Here is a 22778-nt window from a genome sequence, read left to right as displayed (position 1 = left end):
AGAATAAAATGAAACTACAAATTCTTGTTCTTAAGAAGCTTCCATCCTAATCGAGATGGACAGTTAATAAGGAATATAAGTAAAATCGTAGTATGTTGTATGGGGAAGGTGCAAAAGAGTAAAACCAAACAGGGGTGGCTCAGTAGGTTAAGCCGCTGCCTTTGGCTCAGGTCATGATCTCGGGGTCCTGGAATCGAGTCCTGCATCGGGCTCTCTGCTCGGCAGAGGGCCTGCTTCCCTCTCTCTCTCTCTCTGCCTGCCTGTCTGTCTACTTGTGATCTCCCTCTGTCAAATAAATAAATAAAATCTTAAAAAAAAAAAAAAAAAGAAAGCTTGTCATAGGAGTTCTGGGGAGATGGACCAGTTAGGGAATTCAGTTGTGGTACTTTATGCTGGAAATGCTTATTAGACATGCATGCAGAAGCACTGAGTAGCCGTTTGAAGTGGAGAGGTGAGGGGCTGTTGGCCGGAGATTAAATTTGGAGTCATCAGCGTCAAAGCAGTATTCAAGAGCTTGGATGGAATTACCAAGGAGTGGGTGTAGAGAAAAAAATAGGCAAGGTTCAGGGATCAAGTGCTGGGTTACTCCATTATTAAGAAGTTGGTGAGCTGAGGAGAAACTCGCACAGAGACTGAAAGAAGTACCTGGTGAGTGAGGGGAAGTCAGGGAACTGTGGAGTTTTGGAAGCCATGACAAATGATCAAATATGTTAAATGCTGCTGATTGCTCAAATATGATGAGGATTGAAAATTGACTCTTGGATTTAGTAATGATAAAATCATGCAGACAACATGAATAAGAGTAAGAGGAATTTCCATGGAGTTGTGGAGTCAAAAACTTTATTAGAATAAAAATAGGGAGAGACAGAACACAAGTAGGCACAGGGACTTCTGTATTTGTGTTTACTGTAATGGAAAGGAGAAAACGTGGTCTGTAGTTGGCAGGGGAGGTGAAATCTAGGGACAGTTTTTGTTTTCATGGAAGAAATAATGCCATGCCCGTGTGGTGATAGAAGAGAAGCACCAGAAACCTCCGTAATGCAAGAGAGAGAAGAAACCAGACAGACCAATATTCTCAAGCAGGCAAGATCTGATGATGTTATTTGCAAAATAGAAGAATTAAGCTTAGCTAGGGACATGGGCAGTTAGCTCATAGTGATGAGAGACAAGGAAGAGAGAGAGAGGTAGGTAGAGTAGTAAAGCTTGAGTGAAACTCATCTGATTATTTCCTTTTCCTCAGGGAAAATAAGAAGAAAGTACAGGGAAAACAAGTGAGCAGAGAACTTGGTTTCCTGTGATGAAGACATCAATATTAATAAAAAGGCATTTTGAAATTAATCCCAATGGACCAAAGGCTAGATTGGAGCATCAGTGTTGAGGCAGGACAAAAATCTGACAGTCTTACCTGTAGATGTGAAGTTTTGGTGTTTTCACCTGATGCTAGGCAGTGAGGGTGTGAAGGACCAAGGGTGTTAGGCTTACTGTTAGCACTTGGGGGAATCCTTCTGGACCCTTCAGGTAAAAAGCTGTGGTAGGCCAGAGTATGATCTTCCTTTGAACGCGCAGGCCTGTCTCTGTGAGTCTTCCTCTTAGGCCCTGTTGGTGGAGGAATCTGTCTCTCAGCCTCTTGTGCCGTAATTCTTCAATAGTTGGTTTTAAAGGCAAAAGCTTTAGACCTGAATAAAATATAAAGGGATTTAAGCAGTGAAGTAATGCTACGATAATATTATTGAGTAGTCAGCCCAAGGGCTAATGAAGTATGCAGATCCAGGGAGCTTCTGTTTTGGATTAGTTTCTCATTTGTACCTATTTGATCCGTAGCATGGGGTCAGTCCTTTTCCATTTCAGTTCGGTTGATTTCCATCATTTAAACATTATCTAAGCACGACAAAGGATTTTGAAAATTTTGGGAAAATATCCATCATTGATGAGGGACTTCAGGTTATCCATTGAAAAAAAAAAGGCTTGATTTCATGAGGTAAAGCAGTATTCAATTAATTATTTACAAGTGACTATAAAATGATCAAACTGCTTTCTTATGCTGAGCCAGCGTCATAGTTTTATAGACAGAGATATTATATTGTATATTCATTTTATAAAACAGGAAAGCTTTTTGTAGTCTCCACTTGAGAGTAAAAATAACATCATTTGATTTTTAAAATAAGGGTTATCATTAGGTTCCCAGAGAAGCAGTAGTAATAATGATAGTTAGGAGTTGTTACATGGGTACTGTGTCCCAGATATATTATCATTTTTATTCTTTAAAATAATTCAGGGACATGGACACTCCTAATACTATTTTACAGGAGAAAACTTAAGATCAGACAGAGGAATAAATTGCTCAAAGTAAAAAAAATAGAAATTATAGAGCAGGGACTTAACTCCAAGTCTATTTGCTTTCAAAGTCTGTGCTGATATGGTATTCTTTCAACTCTTCTACCTTGAACTACTCACTCTAGATGAATCAGCCAGGACGGCTTTATGAGTAATCAAGGTAGATGATTGCTTAAGCTCAAAACATTAACTCTACTTCCTCTTAGTTCATCATTATAATTTCAGTCTTTTGGTTCATGATGTGTTAGTCTTTGAGAGTCCATTTATGTTTAAAATGCTATTACTTGCGGGTCATTCATTCAGCCATTATCAACGAACATCTTTATTACTAGTCAACTATGCAGCATTAATTACCAGAGAGTTTGACTGCTGAAGAGTAAAAATATTCACCCAGGGTAAGATCTGGAGGCTGGAGAGAATGCTGGAGGAAATGTGCCAAGAGGAAAGAAATATAAACTGATAGGGAGGTTGTAGGCCAGAAATTGATTGAGTTTCCTCCATCAGGTCACAGTAGAGAAATTTACAGCTTGAATGGTTCTTACAGATCAAGCACTTCAGTACTTTTATTTTGTAGATTACAAAGCCTAGCCCCAAGATCACACAGCAGGAATGGAGGTAGAGGTAGGACTACAATCACACATCAGAGTTCTTCACATTAGAAGGCTGCCATACTAGGTTGTTGTCAAGTTATAGCCTTTGAATCTTAATGTGCTCACCCTTCTTCCCTCTGTTGGAGTCTGAGCCATGTACTTCTCTTTCCTCATTTACTTCAAGGTGTTTTGGACATAAAAAGCAGTGAGCTGCTCTCTAGTTCTGAATTTCTCCCACCTCTGTGTGTCCCCAAATCCAGGGCCATTAATATATAAATGTTACCCCAACAACTGTGCAAAAGACAATTACTGCCACACATACAGGTCTAGAAAAAAGGATGCAAAACTAAATTGCCTGATCTTACTTGAAACAGTTCCCACTGTCAGTATTAAGGATCCTGTCAGCAGTAAGAAAATGCACAAGCAGCAATTCCAGAAATGCTCAGAGGCAATTAACTCACGATCAGTCATCTCAAATTCATTGTCTTCCAATAAAAACTCAACATCTTTGTTCTCAATTTCTCACAAGGTTTTGATTTTAAGAGTATAAATGGAAAATGAATAGACAGCAGTAGGTGCTACTATCTAAATATATAGAAAAACTGCTTTTGCTTTAGAAGCTATTCAAGGAAGCCTTTGAAATTTTTAACCAGGCAGTTTTAATCACCCATGTCCAAAAGAATTCCCCCAAACACTCTAAATTCCCACAGATAATTCTGTTAACTTTGAAACTTAATGTGTTGTTCAACTTCCACCAGACAAATAATAGAACTGACTCCTACAAGGAACCACCATTCATCTAATCATTTCTAAATCCTTCTTCGTCTCCTGTGGATATGAACCAACACAGAAATGAATAGATTTGAGGTTATGTGGAATTTGAACCTATTGATGGGAATTTACCTATCAGTTAGTCAGTATCTGCCAGACAGATACTGCTTTGTTTCTTCCTTTGGTCCTCAACTTTGAGTCCAGCTCAAGTCAGATTGACCAATTGATAAGAGAGTCTAGCATCTCGTTGCCATTTTTATTATTTATTTATTTATTTTAAAAAAGATTTATTTATTTATTTATTTGTCAGAGAGCGAGCGAGCGAGAGCAAGCACAGGCAGACAGAGTGGAAGGCGGAATCAGAGGGAGAAGCAGGCTCCCTGCGGAGAAAGGAGCCCGATGTGATGTGGGACTCGATCCTAGGACGCCGGTTCATGACCTGAGCCGAAGGCAGCTACTTAACCAACTGAGCCACCCAGGCGTCCCACATTGCCATTTTGAATAGGTGGTTGATCTGTGCAGAGAAGGAAGGGTGAAGTGTGGATGTGGACTGCAAGGTTTAAAAATATACTTGTAACTTAAACTAATCTTATTATTGAAGACATTCTTAAGTGTTGAGAAGAGAGTAGGAAGTTTTCTTCTTTGTCTCTAGGGAAAAATTATGTTTATTTACTAATGGTAGAAAGGGGTGTTTGTTTCTTCATGTGGCTGAGATAGTTATATAAGTGTAGTTCGAGTTGTGGCCATAAGCCCTGGTGTTTCTGTTCACAGTGATTTCCTATTTCCTAGAAAAGTATTTCTGTATGATGTGGTAGGCAGTTTGTGACATCGCTCTCAATGAACACTCTCCCACTCTATCTCCCTAGGGGTCATGCCTTTATGAAACCCCTCCCTTTGAGTATGTGCTTGGTCCCTCATGACTTGCTTCTAATGAAAAGAATGTTGCAAAAGTGATGCCTGCCATACATGTGATTAGATTACAACAGGTTGTGACTTTAATCCTGCTGGCACTTTCTTGTGCTCTTACTTGGTTCGATGAAGCAAATTGCCATGTTGACCATGGGCAAAATAACAATGATGAAGGTCTTTGGCCAGGAGCTCACTTAAAAGTTAGGTCTTGGGACACCTGAGTGGCTCAATTGGTTAAGCGTTTGCCTTCAGCTCGGGTCATGATCCCAGGGTCCTGGGATTGAGCCCTGCGTTGGGCTCCGTACTCAGTAGAGAGCCTGCTTCTCCCTCTTCCTCTGCTGCTTCTCTCTCTGTCAAATAAATAAAGTCTTTAAAAAAAAAAAAAGGTCTCAGTCAAACAAGATGAAAGAAACAAATCTTGCTAACAACCATGTGAGAGAGTGAGGAGGAAGGCTCTTCTCAGTTGAGCCTGAGATGACTACAGCCTCATGGAAAAACTCAGAGCCAGACAACTCAGCTGTCACCCAGATTCTTGAATCATAGGATCTGTGAGGTAATAAATGTTGTTTTGAGCCACTACATTTTTGGGTTAATGTATTATCTAGAAATAGATAACTAAAGCACACGGTGATTAGGACATTCCTATAGTCATAGACTTATGAAAAATGTGGAAAGTACAATCTCTATCAAAACACATTTTTGTTCTTTCATTCAACAAATATTTATTGAGCACCTATTATGTGTAATGCAGTTTTGAATGGTGAGATGTACCAGTGGACACAGATGTAAATCCCTGCAGAGGCATGATCTATGTAATCCCAACTGATAACACCTGGTCATCAGTGTTTTTCTAGATAAATTGAATTTTTCACTATTAATTCACCAAACCTTTATTGGATGCTATGTTTAGGAAATCAATGATAAACTTACTATATCACATGAGGAATAAAAATTAGCCTACAAAGCATAATAACACAAACATCATTACAAGCAAGAGGTCCTTCATCTGTTATGGCACTCTGTTAGGTGTTCCTGAGTTTTGTGACTAAATAAATGTCATTTCTGAAAGATTAAGTAAAGGAGGAAAAGTAGATTTAGGTTTAAAGAGGATGAATTCACTTTTGAATTTGTTTGATTTTGGGAGATACCTGGGTGGACATATCAAGAAGGAACTTAAGAGCGAGCTTTGGATTTGAGATAAACATTTGGAAGTCATCAGCATGTAAGTGGTAACTGAAACCACAGTATTTAGGGCTTGTCCAGGAAAATATATAGAGTATGAAGGAGCACACATATTTAAGGAGTGGGCATTCAGGACTATAAAGAAGTGTTGAATAGATAGGAGGATGAAGAGGAAGAGGTGTCGTTATAATATACCACTGGAGAAGGGGATTTCATGAATTGGGAAATACGGTGTTCAATCATATCAGAGACAATAAAATAAGGGCTGGAAGCTTCCTTTCATATAAGAACAAGAAGAGATTGATGGTCTTAACTGAGAGTATCTTCAATGGGGTGGTGAGGTGGAAATGAGTTGAAGGATAGACATGTATGAAAAAGGAATTTGTAAGATGAAGCTCAGAAAAGTTGGATGTAATAATTGTAGATTTTTCCATTAGATGGTGATGAAGAGGTGTTATATAGAATACATGATATATGATGTTATATAGAATATACATAAATATCATAATTTCATATAGTAAATTTCGTGCCTTTTTGAAGTTTTGTCTTGTTTCTGAAAATTAAAATATAGTAATTTGGTGCTTATGTTGGAACATCATGGTGAAATTTAGGAGTGTTGTTTCAGCATATGAAGGGTGTGTAGGCTCTCTTCCATTTCCCTGGTTCAGTGCTTAATGAGGAGTGATAGGAAGAAGAAAGGAAGTCAACACTGTTGCCTACTCTTGGCTGTGAAAAGATGGTGATTAATGAAGATGCAGCTAGTGGAGATGCAGGTCTGAATGTGAGATGAGAAGGAGTAGAAGGAGGCTAGAAGTTGATGAAAGTCAAAGTTTGAGAGTTTAGGGAAGGGAGGAACATCTGATATAACATCAAAAGTGGTGGATTGGGGCGCCTGGGTGGTTCAGTGGGTTAAAGCCTCTGCCTTCGGCTCAGGTCATGATCCCAGGGTCCTGGGATCGAGCCCCACATTGGGGCGCTCTGCTCAGCAGGGAGCCTCCTTCCCCCTCCCCCTCTCTCTCTGCATACTTGTGATCTCTATCTGTCAAATAAATAAAACCTTTAAAAAAAAAAAAAGTGGTGGATTAAGATAAGACCCAAATGACACATAGAAAGAGAGATGCTTCTGAAACCGAAAGAAGTGCATAAGAATAGGTGTAAATATAGATAATTTGTAGGTGGAGGATGAGAAACTGAATGGGTTCATGTCTCATTCTCTTAATTTTCTTACTGAAATAGACAAAATTTACTCTGAGAAAATAATGAGCTCTTGGGTATCCTTAAGGGCTTAATGAGAATGCTGAAGTTTGGAAAAGTTGCCATCTAGACTACAGAAAGGGAAGAACTAAGAAGTAAACACCCTTTAATAATGTTTTGCCAGCTCTTGGTTTGGGTACTAGATGGAACTGGGTGCACTTTTCTCTATTGTTCCTACTAAATGCAGTTAAGAATCCTGGATATAATAATTTCTCTCTCTTTGTCTCTCTCTGTCTCACTCTCTAATAAGGAAACTATGAATGGTGTAGAGAGGGCTGACTGGCTAGGATCTCATGATCTAAGGAACAATAGAATGGTGACTCTTCTAGGTTTTCTTTTCACCTCATAGACTCTAAACTTGGAGTTGGGGAAGCCCACAACCCAGAAATGTCAATGAAAGCAGACAAAAAAATTCCCCACAAAGCCTGTGATTTCTTGCCAAAGTACAAAAAAAAAGTCATCCTAGCAAGATAGAAGACTTTTAGATAATAATTTCTCTACTTTAGCAAACACCACTTAAAAAATATGTGGTCCCACTTGGCTACTGAGCAAAAGACAAGTGGAGAGCCTAGACTTCTGTTCTTGCTGGATTGTAATGGGTACCCTTGGTTTCCTCCAGAGTGGTCTTAGATGAGGCTGAAGGGGGCTGGGTCTTTCACTCCTGTGAGCTGGTAATGAGAATCAGTAAATTTGAAGACAGAACAATAGAATGATCCATTCTGAGCATCAGAAAGTTCAGAAAAAAAAATGCACAGAACCTCAGGGATGTGGAGAGCTATAACTCTAAAGATTTAACGTTTGTGTCCTTGGAGTCCTAAAGGGAGAAGATAATGAGTATGGGGCTTAAAAGTTATTTGAAGAAATAATGGCTAAAAATTTTTCATATTTGGCAATAAACCTACAGATTTAAGAAGGTGAGCAAATCTCAGACAGGATAAATCCAAAGAAATATAGGCAAGATACATCATAAAGTCCTGAAAGCTAAAGACATAGAAAATATCTTGAAGATGGTGAGAGAGAAATGATGTTATCAAACCTATAAGGGAAAAAGAATTTAAATGACAGTAGATTTCTCTTAAGAAATCATGGAGGCCAGAAGGAAGTAGTACACACGTATTTCAAATGCTGCAAGCAAAGTACTGTTAACCCAGGATTCTATGTTCATTGACAGTATCCTCAGGAATGTAGGGGGAATGAAAAGATTCTCAGATAAAGGGAAACAAAAAAAATCTTTTGTTCTACCCTTACCTACCCTGAAAGAATGGCTAAGGAAAGTTGGAAGGAAAGGAAATTATAAGAAAATGGAATCTTGGAACATTAGGAAGGAAGAAAGAATAATGGAAAGAGAAAAAATATGGGTAAATGTACTCAGCTTTCTTTCTCGAGTGTTCTAAATTTTGTTTGACAATTGAAGCAAAAATCATGCCTCTCATATGATTCTGCAAATATGTAGAAGCACTATTTAAGCCAATTTTATTGGAAATGGGGGAGAGTAAAGGGGCTTAATGGGAGGTAAGCTGGCACTGGTAAAATGTTGGCCCCTGTAAGTAATGATGTTATGCTTATATAATAAAATGCACAGAGCAACCACTAAAAAATCTATACAGAGGGATATACTAAAAAACACTGTAAGTAAATCAGAACAGGATTCTGGAAAAGGTAAAAGTCACCCACAAGAAAAGAAGGAAAAAGAAAGGCCCAAAGACCTTTCTTTTGGGCCAATATACTAGAAAAGGAGATAAAACTTGGATACCTAAAAGAATGTTTTGAATATTACCCCCCCACCGATGGCATTCATTGTGATTATGTTTCTGCATCTGATATTAATTTTGCATATTTAGATTGTCTTTATTGTTTAAAATTATTTTCCAGTTGAAGGAAAAAAAGTTGCTAAATTTGAGCCAAATTAAAGGGAGTATTTAGCTTGAGCTCACCCCCAAGATACACTTTTTGTAAATGAAATCTAAATGAAATACAGATTTTTGTAAATGAAAATGAAAATCAGTTGAATATTATGCTTAGGAGAGCCTTGGAGATAGGATTGCCAGATAAAATACAGATAACCCACTTAAATTTGAATTTTAGGTAAACAAAAAACAATTTTCATGTGTGTGTGTATAAAGTATATCTGAATACTGCATGGGACATACACAAAAATCTCCATTATTTATCTGAAATTCAAACTTAATTGGTAGTCTTATATTTTTATTTTCTAAATCTGGCAATCCAAGTTGAAATAAAAAGGGAAACTCTTAAAGACTCTCTTGAGCATCCATGTTCTTTCTCTTTCCTGTCCTTCTCACTTATCTACTCACTCACTAGCTCACTAGTTTGGTGGAGCCTCACCTTTTAAAATAAGTCTAGTTGCTTTTTTCAGTCATGCTTTTCTAGCTCTGCAAAGAGAGAAACCATATCTCCTTCAACTCTCCTGCCTGAGGGAGAAAGTGCTGCAGAAAGCGCAACTTTGGGAAGAAAACTGCAGGAGAAAGAACATGGAAAAAGATTGTGTAAAGTGAATTAAAACTGATTTCCCCAATACCACGATTCAACCCAGAAGGTGACAGAGAAAATTCACTCCATTGGACTCAGGTTTGTTTTGTTTTGTCAAAGTGAATCCAATTATGGCCAAAATTAATTTGGTAAAAATGCAAAATTTACCTAAAAAATTATTAGAATAAAAGGAGAGCATGCTGTCAAACAAACAAGTATTGCTGTATTTCTCAGAGGCTTATACAAATAGTACACACATCAAACAGCCTAGAGGCTTTAAAGTCTCCTTCTATTTTTTTCTAATTTTCAGTCTGTATTTTACAGCTGTTATAAAATGAGAAAATGTACCTGACCCTTGAGTAGAGTTTACTGCTCATAGAGAGTGATGTGTCTGAAAAAACCAATCTAAGTAACAAGAGGTGGTTATATCAGAACATTGATGGTGTAGCTTTATGATTCCGAATTTTATTTAGTTTTTTTGCTATACGTCTATATCCATACCCACAATTCAGTAAGGACTTTATATTTACAAAATGTTTCCAATTATATTTGTTATTCTTGTCAATGGAAGAGTAAGAAACATAGTTCTATGAAGTTGAATCACTCAGTTCATTAATACAGTTGTCTGGGAGTTTAGATATATATTTTTGGTATTAGAATTGTTTCTTTAAATAGTAAATATATTTACTTGAGTTTATAGTCCATTTAGCTGCTTCTAAGAGTTCTCCCCTCCTCTATAAAATTACCAAGCATATTTAGGTAACTCTCACCAGCTTTTAAATCTCTGAGGTATTCTTCAGGTATGAATTAATGATTAAAAAATGAAAAGAAGGAAAAATAAATAATGAATTATTGGGACAAATTTTAAAAAATAACTTTGACTTTAGTCTTTTTATCCTTCTTTAGTAAACCTGAATTCATCTCTCTAGATTGAAATAAGTACATCTAGAAGGTAGACAATTCTTAAGACTCAAAGAGAATTTGTGAAAAATATCTACAAATTAATTTTAGTAGATAGAATGTAATTGATTTAGCAATGAAGGAGTAGTAGGGGAAGTAAAGTAGAGGGGAAGTAAACCTCTGTTCAAAACAGATTTTTAAAAATAAAATACCACAGTGGTAGAGAATAACTCTTAGGACTAGTAATATATAGAAACCATCTGTACTTACAGACATATGACCCACTGTTCTACAATCAGTTGACATCCAATACCTAAGTACTAAGTAGTGTTTCCCTACTGGGTGTGTTCTTTAAAGCTAAGTGGACGATTATGCATTCCTAGAAATTCAGGGGGAAAGTCATTTCTCGAAAGAGGGTGTGAAGGTTGCTATCTCGTCCATCAGCACCTCTCACTGGTGGGGTGATGTCACTAATAACAGTGTAGTACAATAAGGAATAGTGAGCAGAGAAACTAGGGAATTAGTAGATTTGTCAAAAATATGCCTTTTAATTCTATATTTTTTGTGAACAGGAATAGATTTTCTACTGAGAAATTTTAGATTCCATAACTGAATAACAGAAGACCTTTATATTTTTGTGCAAGGTGAGAGAGAAATCTATATCACTGTGTCTTACCAAAGAGGCAGAGGAAAAGCAATTGTGTTTCTGTAAAAGACAGCAGGGGAGTCTAGAAAATTTTGGTTAATAGTTTAACCTATTATTACAGAAATGGAGAAAATAATACACATTAAAAGATGGATTTTTGGGGCACCTGGGTGGCTCAGTGGGTTAAGCCTCTGTCTTCGGCTCAGGTCATGATCCCAGGGTCCTGGGATCGAGCCCCTCATCGGGCTCTCTGCTCAGCGGGGAGCCTGCTTCCTCCTCTCTCTCTGTCTGCCTCTCTGCCTACTTGAGATCTCTTCTGTCAAATAAATAAATTAAATCTTTAAAAAAAAAAAGATGGATTTTTGATTTTCTGTATTTGCTATCAACCGGGCACTTACTTTTAATTACACATCGTTTTCTTAAAAAAAACCAAAAAACAAAAATAAAAAACAAAAAAACAACAAAAAACCAAAAAAACCCCCAAACAAAACCTTTTCTTCTCCCTTCTTTCCTTCTGTTCTCTTCTCTCTCTCTGTTTTTTTTGAAGGTGGAGGTGAGAGAGACATTGAGACAGTTGTCAAGATTAAATGGACAAGGGATAGATATAAACTTCTTTTTCTCTATTTTATTTGACAGAAAAGAATAAAAGGTAGTAAAGGAAGGTAATAATTATTGACCCTCAGTATTAACTTTGTTCTCTTGGGTAAGCACATAATTAGGTTGTTCTTTAAAATGCATATTATGTAGCTGGCAGCAGACTCTGGTTTAGATCTGATAACTCCTTATGCAGGCAGCTTTTCAAATGCACATGATGTTCCAAAGGAACTTTTCTGGTCTATTGGGTAAATATGTATTAAAGTAATTTTTAAAATACTTATGTACTCAATAGGCCGGAAGTGGTCGATGGTTTAATGAATAGTCATGCATTTTTAAACATGTATTATTATTTATGCACTGACCCAAGTGAGGAAGTCTTTTAAAAATGGCATATTCCTGATGACTGTGTAATTTTGTAGTAAAACCTTAAAAGTATTTCAGGAGAACAGAAGCCAATTTAAAAATTACATTGTCTCATCATGCCTTCACCTCCTTTTTCCTGGCCGCTCTTCCTCTTCTGCGATGTATTATAATAGGCTCATTTATGGCCTCTTTGCTGGCCGAATTTCATTTTCATAGATTAAAGCTGATTTACATTTCAATTGCAATTCCAGGGTTGAATTTATTCTACATTGACTCATTGTACCTGGCACGTAGTAGGCCCTCAGTCGATATTGATGGAATGAGTTGTTTTGATCATTTTGTGTCATTCTTGCGAGCCAATATAAGTCTTGCGCCTACTGCTGTATTGCCTATCGATCAGTTTAACACAAACGTAAGACACCTACAGGTGGCAAATAGATGGAAGCCTGATGTCTAGCATCATCACTTATGGGCTGCCGCTCTGACAAAGTAGCTCCCCCTCTCTGCAACTCCACCACAGAAGAGTAGCAATGGCTCCAGTCAGCAGATTATTTTACGGGGATCAATTGGAACTTCATGTGAAAGATGCCAAGCACAGTACCAGATACCCACTGAGCTCTCAGTCAATGCCTTTTCTCTCTTGACTGGTTTTCCTATTCAGGAACATGAGAAATAATTCATTTCTAAACAGTAGAGCCTTCCAAACCATACAGGGCCCTCATCACTGGATTAAGAAGAATTTTTTTTTTTAAAGATTGTATTTATTTGACACAGAGAGAGAGAGATCACAAGTAGGCAGAGAGGCAGGCAGAGAGAGAGAAGGAAGGAAGAGGCTCCCTGCGGAGCAGAGAGCCCAACGTGGGGCTCGATCCCAGGACCCTGGGATCATATGACCTGAGCTAAAGGCAGAGCTTTAACCCACTGAGCCACCCAGGCGCCCCAAGAAAAATATTTTTAATAACCATAGCAAGCATCATTCTCTGGTGTCAGGAACACATTCAGAAATTCTCAACGTTCCATTTTCAGGGGGGGGGCCTCCTGTGGGCACTGACCTCTTTGTATCAGTACTTAGCTGGAGATCCTCAAACCCCGTATGTTCATCTTTGCCCTGCCTCCTGAGGGGCTATCCCCAGTGTTTGGGTGCTTTCATTCCCATGCTCACCATCCGGCAAGAGTAGAGGAAATCAGTCCTCAAGGTCTCTTCTGAATTTCAGAAAGTTCTACAAAAAAACCCCTCCCAAAAGTCAGATTTTCTAAGAGCAAACAGAGGTAATGGTATCTACTTCAGCACAACACGGTAAATGGGGCCTTGAGAATAAGCATTATTAACATGCTCACTGAGCTGCCTCAAATCCTATTTGGAGGGAGGCATGGTATAAATAAATAAACATGCTTCCTGGATCTTTACAGTCTGAGGTTTAGTGAGCCACTTCAATCTTGGAAAGGCATTAAAATCACTGGAACGTAATTGGATTTGTTTTGCTATTAGGTGCAGCTCTCTAACTTTCCCCCTGTACGCCACATTCACGAACAGGAGAATCTCAACTTGATGGAAATGCTATCAATGATGTGACTCCTGGGATCCCCTGAAGGGCAGAGAAGGGGAATCAGGGGATGCAAACTCTTCTGTTCTCTCACATTCTCCTGTGTTTTTTTCAGCAGATGCTGGGTCAGTGGGCAGTGCTCACCACTATTGTGCTGGCTTCATCAGTAGGTAGTTTATTCTTTACGGTACCCATGGTCTTGGATCAGCAGGCTTTGACTTGTTAAATGACCTAATTTGAAATGGAAATTGTATATTACTTACTTTTCATTTATTGGAAGAAGATTATTTTAATTATTTAATCTGAAAGAAAATATATTTACTCTGTTACGCTGTTCTAAAAGTATGTTGTAAATTGTTATACATGGCAGTTTAAAAAAGAAATTATTATTTTTTAAGCTACCAGTGGTAGAAAGCAGTTCTCTTTTCCCAGCAAAAATGGAAAGACAGAGGGGAGTTGGAAATCTTTCCAAGCGATCATATGAAAGAAAAATCAGAAATATCTTGAGAAAGTTGATGTTATATTGGAGGGATCCTTTTACTTAATTTTAAAATTTTTAAATTTATTTTTAAGATCTTACTTATTTGTCAGAGAGAGAGAGGGAGAGAGAGAGAGAGCATGTGTGAACTACAAGCAGAGGGAGTAGCAGACAGAGAGAGAAGCAAGCTCCCAATCAAGAAAGGAGCCCCTATGTGGGACTCGATCCCAGAACCCTGGGATCCTGACCTGAGCCATAGGCAGATGCTTAACCCACTAAGCCACACAGGCATTCCTGGAGGGATCCTTTTAGAGACAAACTTGGGTCCCATCAAAACTTTGCAGTACATATAAACCTTGGGACAAAGAGAGAAACCAAAATGAATTCAGGGAAGCAAGAATTCAGAGACCCAAGAGGGAAATTATAGTTTTGAGGTCAGCTTTGAGTGGATTTATAGGGAAAGAGTGATTATAAGTTTAGAAGGAACCCTCTCAAGTTCAAGCTCTGGTTCTGCAAATGAAGGTGCACAATTTAATTAGTGGAAATATAGTTCAGTCTGGGGATAGCCAGGAGGACACAGACTGCCCTGTTTGTTGATAGAATAGCTTCTCTCTTTCAGAATAGCTGAAAGAACAGATATCAGATAGGTTCGGTGAAGAATGCATCACTGCAGCCACAGACACCGACGGACCAGAAACTTTTGTCAGTGTAACTTCTGAGCCTCTTGCTTCAGGATAAGAAAGAGGCCTTTATAGAGTGTTCACTGAAGGGTATGAGTTGCGTTGGTAAGTCGGAGTTAACACGCAAAGCATGTTACATGGGGCCATGTAAAAGAGACCTAAGGAAGGCAAAGAAAAGATTGTTTTACAAAAAAGGCAGGTGCATGCCAGAGGCAAGGATATTATATGATAAGCAGGGCTGACCTAGATGCACTCAAAATCTATAATCTCTGATAAGAACGGTGGTTCTGGAATCAAGACCAAGAGGTCGCAGATGGGGCTAGGAGACCAAGATTCTTATGATAAATGTGAACAAAATAGCAAAAATATGGAGACATGTGTCCGTTAGTGGAATACTGATAGGCATACTTCAACACCACTTGCAGTCTTCAGGGAAAAGCAAAGACTGAATGCACAGCTGGTTAAGAATAAAGCACACCTTGAATACTCTGCTTTGACAGTACTAGAACGAGAATCTTTTCTGCCCTTTGTATTCGTTCAGATCACCTTATTCATTAGGCGATGCTTTTGCTCTTGGTTCCTGCCTGGCTCTAAGAGGGTCTGGTTACCGTCTTAGATTTGATTGACTCCCTCCCTTCTAATTCATATAATATTACCAAACCAAAATCAACAACTTCTTACCACTTAAATAAGAGACTACCTTTTTAGCCAAAGAAAGATGTTGTATCAGCAGGAATACTGTCTTTACGTGGGTTCTGTAGGCTGCCAGGTATGACCCAACTGTTCTTCCCTCTCCTTGCTACAGGCCTCAGACCACAGAGATGCTTCAAGATAGGAAAATAAGAAGCTTGGCTTGTTGGGAAAGAGACTTTCCAAATCTTTGTCCTTAGCTCAAGCTTTCCAAAGTTTTATTTCTATAGTATTTATAGTTTCTTAAGAAATAGCTTCTGGCCCACTTCCTCTTTGGTGAGTCTGAGAATGTAAAACAGAGTTTTCTCTATTTACTAGGAGAAAAGGGGACTGGGTAGTAAAGTCAACTATTAAGTTGGGACCCTGGGGTTGATGGTAGTTCCTGCCCCCTTCAGTGGTATTCTGTTGCATAAACCATCCAAAACCAAGGGAGGTCTAAGGCAGTAATCTTTTTTTTTTTTTTTAATGTAAAAATTTTTTTATAAACATATAATGTATTTTTTTATTATTTTTATTTTTTAAATTTTTTATTTTTTATAAACATATATTTTTATCCCCAGGGGTACAGGTCTGTGAATCGCCAGGTTTATACACTTTGCAGCACTCACCATAGCACACACCCTCCCCCAATGTCCATAACCCCACTCCCCTCTCCCAACCCCCCTCCCCTCAGCAACCCTCAGTTTGTTTTGTGAGATTAAGAGTCACTTATGGTTTGTCTCCCTCCCAATTAGGGCAGTAATCTTTGTTCTTTATCTTTGCATCCGTCCTTTCTTTATTATCACTTAGGGCTGTGCCACCATAATAGAAGAAAAAGAACAAGGTGAGTATGCTATCTTGTGGATCCTAAGAGGTTATAGGTATTTTAGTGAATGGATTTACTAAGATCAAAAGTCATAGAACATGGGAGTGAGTGGTAAAAAGGCAGTTACAGGGCTAGAACTTTGAAAAGAGTGAGCAGAATAGAAATACAGAGAAGGTGTAACAAAGTATTCCCCCACTTTATTTATTTATTTATTTTAATTTAAAGGTGTGAGACCCTTCATGTATTTGTGAACAGAGTAGTCAGTACACAGGGTATGTATAAAGGTATTAGTGTGAAAGGGGAAAAGTGTCCTGACTGGTAGTCATTAGCACTGCGATAATGAGAAATGTACTACTCGTACATAGTTTCATTTTTAATTTTTATAATAAAACTGGCTGTTAGTTTAGGTCAGGAGTTTTCCCCAAGTGGTAAACATCAGAATCCCCTGGGGGCTTTTTTCAAAGTACTCTGAGGGTTGAGGTTGCTACATGTATGTAATTACAAAGCTTCCTGGATGATTTGGATATATAGTTTCTGTGACTTAAAAGTCAAAACACAGCTTATCTGAGTCCCTTCTAAAACTTAAGTCAAGGGGTCAACTGGTGAGATTTCATTTGAGGTTTGATTGGGGAAGGATTTGCTTCCAAGCTCACACGGTATTGGCAATGTTCAATATTTAGTGGTTATTGGCTTGGGGGCCTCAGTTTCTTGTTGACTGTTGATAAGGAGCTACCCTCAGTTTCTTGGCATGTAGGTCTACCCTGCATGATTTCTTAGTTCCTTAGAACTGTTAAGGAAGGGGGGAGTCTCCTCGCAAGATGGGCATTACAATATTATGTAATATAGTTGTATGCTTGTAAACAAATATACCCCATTGCCTTTGATTTATTCACTTGGTTAGACATAATCACAGATTCCACTTACCTTAAGGTATAAATACCAGAAGGTAGAAATCATGGGTACTACGTTAGACTAGTCTTTCCACCACACTAGTTATCTAAAATCTTGTGAATGCCTTCAATTTTAATTGCTATAAATGAGTGAGGGGTTTTGTTTTGTTTTGTTTTTTTTTCACTTTCTCATTCAACAAGTACTTCGTGTATCAGGCACTGTCCCTTGGATACAACGCTTGCCTTCAGTCACAGATACATGGAAAATTACAATAAAATATGATGAGAAGAAACTAAGAATCAGGGGGAGAGCCTATGTATACATGCCTGATGTTGACAGGGGTAGGTTTTTATCATCAAATTTGGGTAAGACTCTGAGAGAGATTATTAAAGGGATAATTTGGTGCACTGTGAGTGGAAAATGGCATTTACTAAAAACCGTCAAAAGATTAGTGGGCCCAAGTTAGGCCCTCATTTATTTTTTTCATGGAAAAAGTTATCAGGATAATATGGTAAGCTTAGAATATTTGGCCCAGAATGTTTGGAAAGTTCTTACTATGCTGATTTGGAAATAGTTTAGAAATGTGGACTGGAACCTTGTACAACTCAAGAGATTAACTGCTATTAGAAGAAATATACTCAAAAGAAATAATCAGCGCTGTTCAACCAATTAACCCATGTCACTGTCTGGAGGACAATCCGTGTGGTCAGTGCCCTGAGCTCCATCTGAGTTTTGCTCCTCTTGAGCACTTTGATGAGTGATGTGAGTGAATACAGAGCTGGCCCAGAAGCAGAGAGGAACAGTGACTAAAAATGATGACAGAAACAAAATCCCCAAAATGGTGATGTAGTAACAGTAGATCTACCCTAATATGGTAGCTATTTTTAGTAATAAATGGAATATCCTTTTCTTAGGGCCAAAAGTTGGCAGCAAGTATGAATATATGGAAAGTGGTTTGTCCATTTAGGAATTTTAGGTTACTTAGGTTAAACATGAGCTGTTTGTGTGATATGGATGCCACAAAGAGCAGCACAAATAAATACTAAAATACATTCATTGAAGCATAACATCTAGATTTAGAGAAAACTAGTTTTGATCTTCCAGATTCTGAGCTTTCTTAGGAAGGATTTCATCTGTTCTAAGGGTGCTTGGGTGTTGTGTAAGACTGAGGAATCACAGGCCTGTACCCCTGAAACAAATAATACATTATATGTTAATTAAAAAAAAAAAAGCAGATACAAACAAACCATAATGTGTTCAGATAGCAAGAACAGAGCTGGTGAAATGGATTGGGAATGTTACCGTATAGGAAAAAGTTGAGAAGATGAAGGTGTTGAGCCTGGAAAAGGGTGTTTCAGAAATGAATCTACTTGAAACCTTTGAAAGGCCATCTTGGGTGAAGTGAATCAGATTTGTTTTAAATAGCTTCATTAAAAAGACATGAAACCAATTTCTCAAAGTTGTTATTTTTTGGAGGAATTTCTTGCTCTCTAAAGTTGGGTAGGTTTGCTTTGGAAAGTGTGTTCACTGTCACCGAGGGAATTCAGTAACATCTTGGACAACTTGATAGGGTGTTAGTAGTTTGAGAATTAGATATATAATTAGGCACATAAGTTCTCTTCACAAACCATGATTACAGTTTCATGTCGCTATCATCTGTGGAGTTTTAAAGGGATTACACATCTGTGTTCTACTCCAGCCCTATTGTAAAATCGGAATTACTCCATATATTTCTACAAAATTATTTCTATAGTTTGAAGAAGTTCCACAGGTAAATTTGTAGGGCAATCAGAGTTGGCTGGAGCGTTGGTTGGAGTACAAAGCGTCATTAAATAAGTGTGTCACACTTTGTTTTCTCTTGCCATAATTCTGAAATACACACACCATTAACTGTTTTATCCCTTTCCCCCCATCAGTTTTGTGGTAAACATTGTGCTGTCACATGTTGACTCAACTTCTCCCCAGTGGAAGACAATAATGATACAGGCATCTAAACAAAGAGGTTTAGATTAAGAAGAAAAATATCAACTACTCAGATTGTCTAAGAGGAAGGAAAAAATTCAGAAGCCTATAGATGAAGAAGGTATCTTAAAGACTAACTTCTTTTCCCTGTAAAGTATGTCCCTAGAAAACAATGACTAGAAAAATATGTTTAAGTAAAATAAAACTGCTGATTTCTGGGTTCTACAATTAATCAACTAATACTACTGTTCTTTTCAATTGACTTCTCTGTACCATTGAGGCACAGAAATAATGTGCTTAAAGGGAACAAAATTGTTAATATAACCCATAAAGTTGGGGTGCCAGAGTGGCTCAGTGGGTTAAGCCGCTGCCTTTGGCTCAGGTCGTGATCTCAGCATCCTGGGATCGAGCCCCCCATCAGGCTCTCTGCTTGGTGGGGAACCTGCTTCCCTCTCTCTCCCTGCCTGCCTCTCTGCCTACTTGTGATCTCTCTCTCTCTGTCCAATCAAATCAAATAAAATCTTAAAAAAAATAAAATAACCCATAAAGAATCAAAGCACTTTTAAGAAATTTGAAAGAAAAATAATAGAAATAACTTTTATGCAATAAGGAAGACTGTGTAAATTATAGCAAAACTTCTGACATTTAGAAATTTTACAAAATTAGAAAACTTTACAGACTACAAAATTGTCACATTTAGAGTTAAAAGGCAATCCAGAAGTCATCTCCAATAGTTATATTGATTGATGAAGTAAGAACTTTATGGTGCAGCTTCCTTGTCGCCCAGTGTATTGGAAACAAGTCACGACAAACCACTTTGACTAGGCCTGAGCAGCTCAGTACGTTTTGCCTTATAAATGAAAAACTAATTGGAATAAATCCTAATTTCCTCCAAATAAGCCTTTATTCAAGTATCTAGCATTTACATAAAAGCTAACTAGATCATTTTGTCATTATCTAAAGATTTTTGGGGGTGCATATGGGGTATTGTCTCCTATTTCTGCTATTTGAAGACAATAGAATGAGAAATGTGAATGAGAAAGCTTAACATTGTAAAGATGTTAATTCTTCCCTACCTAATCTATAAGCATATTGAAACTCTATTAGAAATTCCAATGTGATATTTTTGAGAATTGAACAAAGTAATACTAAAATTCATGGAGAGCTAAATATCAGTCAATAGGCAATACCCTTCATACCCACAAAAGTAAAGAGAGGACTTACCTGACCAAAGAATAAGGTATTATTTTACCAGATAGATAGATCGTGTATGTGTTTGTGTGTGTGTGTATGTGTATACACGTATATATCAAATGCTTATATATGTATATTTACATATACAGTAGAGGTGGGTTCGTAACTAATAGAAAAATGATTATTTAACAAATGCTATTGGGAAATAGACTTCATCCTTGCGTCCTTAATGTCAAAGTTGACTAAAAACCTATATGTAAAAGGAAATGTTATATAACCAATAGAACAAAATTCAGGATATCATTATGACCTTGAGTCTAGGAGAGATTTTTAAATTTTAAATTATTATTCTTTATTTATTTTTTGGTGGGAGAGATTATTTTTTTAAATAAGAAACAAATGGATTAATCACAAATAGAGGAAGAGTAATAGGTTTGATTACAGTAACATTAAAGATTTCTTCTGTTTAACAATGGGTATTGAATATAAACATTAAGAAACAATTGAAGAATATATTTTAAAGTATGTGAATGAAAAAGGATTAAATAGCTTAAAGTATAAAGAACCTGCAAATCAAGAAGAAAGTGTCAGGCAACACAAGATAAAAGTTCACAAAGAGTTTGAGTGGATAATTTCCAGGACGAGAATGTCAGTGGTTAATATTATAATAGATGTATACTACAATACCATTTCGGTACGTTTCATACTCAAGTTCAGGTGCTTAGAGTGTGGAAAAGAATCAGATGGGTTATTGTGGCTGTGGAGATGAAAGCAATGAAGACATTAAAAAAGGCATTAATTGATTATTAAAATTACCTGACACAAATTGGTATTTTATGAATCCGAGGCCAGAGAGAACAATGCAAAAACTCTCATAAGGCCTGCTCTCTACAAGAATTTCGTAGATCCTAGATCCTACACCCTCATTTTATAAAGGATTTCTTGTTCTTTTCCACAGTCTCCATGACCATGCGAGAGTACCCATGGTTTCAAAGCTCACAGCTGTTTCCAATCAAGGAAACGGAAGACTCACATCCTAACGATGATATCGGTGCACTTTATCTCGATGAAAATAGATAGATGGAAGGTTTAGAAAATCTCCTTATTCGCTTACCTAAGGACAAGGGATAAAATTCGGAAGGGACAATGATAATCAGACCCACAATATAATAACTAGACTGAATCCAGGAATTTCTATAAGCTGATAGAAAATCAAACCTAAATGCTTGAGGTAAGGTAGGTGCAGATGGAAGAGTTTAGGAGGTGAAACAAAGATGGTGAAAATCAAGGAAGGGACAAGGAGGCACAGGGGATGGTTGGAAGACTTGAAAGTCGAGGGAAATACCTGTGGAGGTCGAAGCAGGTTGAGTTGGGGATGGAAGAGAGAAGCATTATTAAAAATACATGACCTACAAATCTAAATTATCTTTTGTAAACCGAAACTCAAGTCGATTTGAGCGGGGCTTCTTTTTTTCCTAGCTGGCTGGTTGATTTTGGAAGCTCCAATAAAATACTTATTTTAAGAAATCTGTTTTTAACCCTTGTAACCTCTAAACAGAGGGTAGCCTATTATTAGGGTCACTGCCTCCACTTGATGAAGGTTTTCTCCTTGACCCAACATTTGGCAGGTTCCTGTGAGCATTCCTTCTTTCCTTCCTTCCTTAGACTAGACCTCATCCTTGGGCCCTCCCTTCGGTCTGCTGAATCCACTTTTAGGATGAATCCCATTAAGTCAGTTTAGTGAGAACCTGCCCTCCCTTGATCCCTGGTTACCCTGGCCTGCCTTCATCAATTATCCCATTAGGTCAGTTTAGTAAGAGTCTACCTACTCTCCATGTCTCCCCTTAGTCATTTTCTATCGACTGACACCCCCATTGGTCGTAAATCTTCAGCTGTTTTGGTGTATTCAGAATTAAGCCTGATGTCTCTCCTCAACTATAAGAATCTTGAGATCTATCACAATAGTGTTGAATAAAATCTTCCTTTCCATTTTAACAAGGGTCAGAGCAATTTTTTCTTAATAACCTAAAACGAGAAGCTTTAACAATAAATAGTGCTCTTGGGAGGTGAAGGAAGAATGGCTTGGGAATGTAAGGGATAAGGTTATCCTGCTTACTGTATGCTGGAGATTTAACAAACTCCAGGGAAATGCCCCTCTTTAAGGAGCATTAATCCTCAGTATTGAGACATATATGCTACAATTATAAGGAAATGTAAATCACATCAAACAAAGGTTTAATTGTATCCCTTCCGACCTGTGGAGGAAGACATATAGGCCCAATGATTGGTGATGGAAAGCATTGTTTCCTAATTCCTTGTGCATCAGATCCATATGCTGTCAGAGGTTAGTCTCCGATCACTGTGACTTTGTCTCCGTATGGACAGTGATGGTAGCCCCTTAGAAGGAAGCAGCTTTTGAGGAAGTTAGGAAGAAGATCGCCACTTCAGTAATCTCTGGAGGCATTCTTTAACTTTTTGTGTAGTGCTGTGGCGTGTTG

The 22778-nt window shown here is 37.8% G+C and overlaps 1 pseudogene; it reads left to right on the top strand.

Annotated features, from left to right (window-relative positions):
* Window positions 1-21360, top strand: part of LOC132001524 (large ribosomal subunit protein uL22-like) — a 66618-nt pseudogene extending 45258 nt beyond the window's left edge.
* Window positions 21361-22778: the final 1418 nt, after the last annotated feature.

The sequence above is a fragment of the Mustela nigripes genome, chromosome 1 (assembly GCF_022355385.1).
Source record: "Mustela nigripes isolate SB6536 chromosome 1, MUSNIG.SB6536, whole genome shotgun sequence".
Taxonomy (NCBI): domain Eukaryota; kingdom Metazoa; phylum Chordata; class Mammalia; order Carnivora; family Mustelidae; genus Mustela; species Mustela nigripes.
Note: the sequence above shows the minus strand (reverse complement) of the source record. Positions and strands in the feature narration are given on the sequence as shown.